A 6,972-nucleotide genomic window follows, 5' to 3' on the forward strand; every position below is an offset into this window, starting at 1 on the left:
ATCTTTAAAAAGCCAAGGTGATTTGTTGTTGTAGAGCGTGTGTTTAACACTTGTGGTCACTCATGTTGATGTAAGACAACTTTTTGCTTCATCCATCCATCCATCTATTTTCTACCGCTTATTCCCTTTTGGGGTCGCGGGGGGCGCTGGCGCCTATCTCAGCTACAATCGGGCGGAAGGCGGGGTACACCCTCGACAAGTCGCCACCTCATCGCTTCATCCAGATGTGCACAATTTATTTTGTAAATATGCTGAATTTAGGTTATCTTAGCTACAGATGGGACTATTGAGCAATTCCAAATAACCACTTTAACCATCACTTCTCGTGCACTATTAACAACAGTAACATAAAATGTTTCCACAATTCTGACATGTAATATCTAAAAACTTGTGAGTGAATGATTTATTCATGATTTCATGTCTTTGTGTAATGTTCTGTACATTTTTCAGATTATGTTTTGTGTTTGTTTCTGGCGCCCTCTCTGAATGTGCAGCACAAATCACGCAGGTGTAATTACGTGCTGCTGCCATGATAGATCTTTAAAAAAAAAAAAAGTCCTATTTGTGTATGGTAATTGCTTTTGATGAAAGGCTAATGGAAAATCTGCAAACATGAATCTGCAAAAAGAAAAAGAATGCTAAACCTGAGTTTGTACAATTGTTCTCTTGTTGACTGTTATTGGTACTATCTGTGTACCCATTGCCACTACTCACCAAAGTGCTTGTTTGAAGAAATCCAGTGGACGACCTGTCGTACGCAATTTGTCTGGTCGGAAAGGAAACTGTTTTTGAAACTTATGTCAATGTTGGGAAAACCACTACAAGGCTTCTTCACCCCAATGTCCCATTTATGCACCTGGTGTGAAGTGATGATCTTGAACTAAAGAAACTAGTGGATAAGTACTGGATGTGTGCTCTAACCCTAAAAACTGTAGCCTTCCACTTTTGATTGAAATACATTTTACAAACGTAATATTCAGTCTGTGAGGTGCAGTTGTACCCAGTTTTAAAAAAATTCCTGCCTTAAACAGGCATGTCTGATTTTCTTTTGTAAACAAAAAAAACTATGGAAGACTTAAGATATTTTTTGTATGGAATGCTTGAAACAGAATCAAACTTCCAAACTGTATATGACAAGGATATATTTACGAAAAAGACATACGTTAAAGCTCAAAGCTATTTACCTATTTACCAACATTACTTTTTATAACAATAGCATTCCACTAAATGACTATATAAACAAAACAAAACAAAACTCCTTTCGTAGGTTTAATCTTTCATGTTGTTTACTATATGCTTATTCATATTTCTCTGGAACGATTGTAGCGCATAGCTGTATTCACGAAGGATAACTATAGTGTGCGTGTATGAATGTATGTGTGCATATATATATATATATATATATATATATATACTACTTCATCTCTACAGATCTGTTTCATGAGGGGTTCCCTCAATCATCAGGAGATTTTAATGGAAGCATTCACATACAATGGTTTATATAGAGCACAGAGTGGGTGGGTACAGGCAGGCGTAGGGTGTGGTGATTGGCTCATGTGTTACCTAGGAGGTGTTTCCGTCTGTGGCGGCATGTTGAAATGATTTCACTGCGCTTGTTGAGGGATGATAGATCTGGATGATATATAATAAACAGTTTCTCTTTTAAGCATAGGTTGCATCTTTTATTACCACTGTTGTAAGGTGTGCTGGATGCAAGAATTTGCCATGTTATTGAATATTCAACATTATTGTCTTTGAGGTTCCAAATGTGTTTGCTGAGTTCTGTAGAATTCTGCAAAGTCTGGTTTCTAAAGGAGGCGTTGTGATTATTCCATCTTGTTTTGAACGCTCCTTCGGTTAATCCTACGTACGTGTCGGATGTGTTAATGTCCTTGCGTATTACCTTTGCTTGGTAAACGGCTGATGTCTGTAAGCACCTTCCGTTGAGAGGGCAATCAGGTTTCTTGCGACAGTTACATTCATTATTGGTTTCAGAGTCGTTTAGTCTGGGGGTAGGCAGTCCTTTTGCAATTGCTTTGTTGTGGTTTGAAATGATTTGTTGCATGTTATTCATACAGCTGTAGCTCAATTTAATGTTGTTCTTGTTGAATATTTTTCTTAGGGTGTTGCCTTTGGGGAAGTGTTTGTCGATCAGAGTGAGGAACTTGCGGCCGATGTTGGTTGAGGCGTCTTTGCTGAATGGCGGATTGTACCAGATGATGTTGTTTCGTTTTCTGCTCTTTTTTGGTTGGTTTCCTGGAGTGGGTTCATAGGTGAGGGTGAAGTTGTATCCGCTTTCATCAAGTGCTTTCTGGTACGGGGGGGTTGCTTGGTCGAATTCAGCTTTGCTGGATGACAGCATCGATAGCCTTTTATTAATTCCGGTAGGTATTCTTTTCGTGGTGGTGGGTGGGTGGTTGCTGTCATGGTGCACGTATTGGAGTGTTGTGTTGGGTTTCGTGAATGGTTGGTAGCTGTTATTTCTCAGGTTGAAAGTGACGTCGAGGAAGTTGACGGTTTGCTTGTTGGCTTCAATCGTGATCCGTAGGCCGTTTTCTTTGAAGATTTGGCATATGCGCTTCTTGGTGTTCTCGCTGCTCCTTGGCGAGGCGCGGCACACTGCCAGTCCGTCATCACGGTAAATACCAAGGTTCAGGTTGAGGCTAGCAAGCTGATGATTGAGGGAACCCCTCATGAAACAGATCTGTAGAGATGAAGTAGTCTTGTGATTTTTTCCCACACCTACATATTGCGCTCTACCACGGTATCGAGCACTATTCTCTGGATAATCCAATCAAGATATATATATATATATGTATGGAGATATATGTATGTATATGGGCATGTATATCAATCAATCAATGTTTATTTATATAGCCCTAAATCACAAGTGTCTCAAAGGGCTGCACAACCACTACGACATTCTCGGAAGAACGGTGCCGCCACCTCATCGCAGAGCCAACACAGATAGACGGACAACATTCACACTCATATTAACATACTAGGGCCGCTTTAGTGTTGCCAATCAACCTATCCCCAGGTGCATGTCTTTAGAAGTGGGAGGAAGCCGGACTAACTGGAGGGAACCCACGCATTCACGGGGAGAACATGCAAACTCCACACAGAAAGATCCCGAGCCCGGGATTGAACCCAAGACTACTCAGGACCTTCGTATTGTGAGGCAGATGCACTAACCCCTCTTCCACCGTGAAACGCCCATATATATATATATGGGCGTGGTACAGGGGTTAGTGCATCTGCCTCACAATACGAAGGTCCTGAGCAATCCGGGGTTCAATCCCGGGCTCGAGATCATTCTGTGTGGAGTTTGCATGTTCTCCCCATGACTACGTGGGTTCTGTCCAGGTACTACGACTTCCTCCCACCTCCAAAGACATGCACCTGGGGATAAGTTGATTGGAAACTAAATTGGCCCTATTGTGTGAATGTGAATGTTGTCTGTCTATATGTGTTGGCCCTGCAATGAGGTGGCTACTTGTCCAGGGTGTACACCGCCTTTTGCCTGAATGCAGCTGAGATAGGCTCCAGTGACCCCAAAAGGGACAATCAGTAGAAAATGGATGATGTATATATATACATACATACAATATATGTATATATATTTATACATATATATATATACACATACAATATATGTATATATATATATATATATATATATATATATATATATATATATATATATATATATATATATATATATATGTGTGTGTTTGTGTGTATATACCGTACATGTATGTGTATATATATACATATATGTATATATTTATATGTATATATATAGGGGGGGGGAGGTTGCCCACACATGTGGTCCTCTCCAAGGTTCTCATAGTCATCATTGTCACCGACGTCCCACTAGGTGTGAGCTTTCCTTGCCCTTATGTGGGCCTACAGCGGATGTCGTAGTGGTTTGTGCAGCCCTTTGAGACACTAGTGATTTAAGGCTATATAAATAAACATTGATATATATATATATATATATATATATATACATATATATATATACAAATTCCGTTTCCATATGAGTAGGGAAATTGTGTTAGATGTAAATATAAACGGAATACAATGATTTGCAAATAATTTTCAAGCCATATTCAGTTGAATGCACTACAAAGACAACATATTTGATGTTCAAACTGATAAATGTTTTCTTTTGTGCAAATAATCATTAACTGTAGAATTTTATGCCAGCAACACGTGACAATGAAGTTGGGAAAGGTGGCAAAAAATACTGATAAAGTCGAGGAATGCTCATCAAACACTTATTTGGAACATCCCACAGGTGTGCAGGCTAATTGGGAACAGGTGGGTGCCATGATTGGGTATAAAAACAACTTCCCAAAAAATGCTCAGTCTTTCACAAGAAAGGATGGGGTCGAGGTACACCCCTTTGTCCACATCTGCGTGAGTATATAGTCAAACAGTTTAAGAACATCGATTTTCAAAGTGAAATTTCAAGAAATTTAGGGATTTCAACATCTGGGGTCCATAATATCATCAAAAGGTTCTGAAATCACTCCACGTAAGCAACATGGCCGGAAACCAACATTGAATGACCGTGACCTTCGATCCCTCAGATGGCACTGTGTCAGAAACTGACATCAATCTCTAAAGGATATCACCACATGGGCTCTGGAACACTTCAGAAAACCCATCCATCCATCCATTTTCTACCGCTTATTCCCTTTCGGGGTCGCGGGGGGGCGCTGGCGCCTATCTCAGCTACAATCGGGCGGAAGGCGGGGTACTTCAGAAAACCACTGTCACTAAATACAGTTCATCCCTACATCTGTAAGTGCAAGTTAAAGTTCTACTTTGCAAAGCGAAAGCCATTTATCAAAAACATCCAGAAGCGCCGCAAAGTGGAAAAGTGTTCTGTGGTCTGACGAGTCCACATTTCAAATTGTTTTTGGAAATATTTGACATCGTGTCCTCCGGACCAAAGGGGAAGCAAACCATCCATACTGTTATCCACGCAAAGTTCAAAAGCCAGTATCTGTGATGGTATGGGCGTGCATTAGTGCCCAAGGCATGGGTTACTTACACATCTGTGAAGGCACCATTTATGCTAAAAGGTACATACAGGTTTTGGAACAACATATGCTGCCATCTAAGCACCTTCTTTTTCATGGACGCCCCTTCTTATTTCAGCAAGACAATGCCAAGCCACATTCAGCACGTGTTACAACAGCGTGGCTTCGTAAAAAAAGAGTGTGGGTACTTTCATGGCCCGCCTGCAATCCAGACCTGTCTCCCATCGAAAATGTGTGACGCATTATGAAGCCTAAAATACGACAGCGGAGACCCCGGACTGTTGAACGACTTAAGCTCTACATAAAACAAGAATGAAAAAAAAGTTTATGTGTTTGTTCTCATAAACATATTTTTTTTGCAAATAATAATTAACTTAGAATTTCATGGCTGCAACACGTGCCAAAGTAGTTGGGAAAAGGCATGTTCACCACTGTTTTACATCACCTTTTCTTTTAACAACACTCAATAAACGTTTGGGAACAGAGGAAACTATTTGTTGAAGCTTTGAAAGTGGAATTCTTTACCATTCTTGTTTTATGTAGAGCTTCAGTCGTTCAACAGTCTGGGGTCTCCGCTGTCGTATTTTACGCTTCATAATGCGCCACACATTTTCGATGGGAGACAGGTCTGGACTGCAGGCGGGCCAGGAAAGTACCCGCACTCTTTTACTACGAAGCCACGCTGGTGTAAGACGTGGCTTGGCATTGTCTTGCTAAAATAAACAGGGGCGTCCATTATAACGTTGCTTGGATGACAACATATGTTGCTCCACAACCTGTATGGACCAGCATTAATGGTGCCTTCACAGATGTGTAAGTTACCCATGTCTTGGGCACTAATACACCCCCATACCATCACAGATGCTGGCTTTTGAACTTTGCGCCTATAACAATCCGGATGGTTATTTTCTTCTTTGTTCCGGAGGACACTACATCCACAGTTTCCAAATATAATTTGAAATGTGGACTCTTCAGACCTCAGAACACTTTTCCACTTTGCATGAGTCCATCTTAGATGAGCACAGGCCCAGCGAAGCCAGCGGCGTTCCTTTGTGTTTTTGATAAATGGGTTTGGCTTTGCATAGTAGTTTTAACTTGCACTTACATATGTAGCGTCCAACTGTAGTTACTGTCAGTGGTTTTATGAAGTGTTCCTGAGCCCATGTGGTGATGTCTTTTACACACTGATTTCGGTTTTTGATGCAGGACCGCCTGAGGGATCAAAGGTCCATAATATCATCGCTTACGTGCAGTGATTTCTCCAGATTCTCTGAATGGTTTGATGATTTTACGGACCGTAGATGGTAAAATCCCTAAATTCCTTGCAATAGCTCCTTGAGAAATGTTGTTCTAAAACTGTTCGACAATTTGCTTACAAATTGGTGACCCTCGCCCCATCCTTGTTTGTGAATGACTTAGCATTTCATGGCAGCTTTTTTTATACCCAATCATGGCACCCACCTGTTCCCAATTACCCTGCACACCTGTTGGATGTTCCAAATAAGTGTTTGATGAGCATTCCTCAACTTTATCAGTATCCATTGCCACCTTTCCCAACTTCTTTGTCACGTGTTGTTGGCATCAAATTCTAAAGTTAAAGATTATTTGCAAAAAAAAACGTTTATCAGTTTTAACATCAAATATGTTGTCTTTGTAGCATATTCAACCGAATATGGATTGAAAATGATTTGCAAATCATTGTATTCCGTTTATATTTACATCTAACACAATTTACCAACTCATATGGAAACGGGGTTTGTTTATACATACCGGTATATGTATGTATGAACACATCTGTGTTATATATATACATGCATACATACATACATACATACATATATACATATATATATGTATATATGTATGTGTACATATATATAAGTATATATATATATATATATATATATACACATACATA

Source organism: Nerophis ophidion, linkage group LG03 (genome assembly GCF_033978795.1).
Source record: "Nerophis ophidion isolate RoL-2023_Sa linkage group LG03, RoL_Noph_v1.0, whole genome shotgun sequence".
NCBI classification, from domain to species: Eukaryota; Metazoa; Chordata; class Actinopteri; order Syngnathiformes; family Syngnathidae; genus Nerophis; species Nerophis ophidion.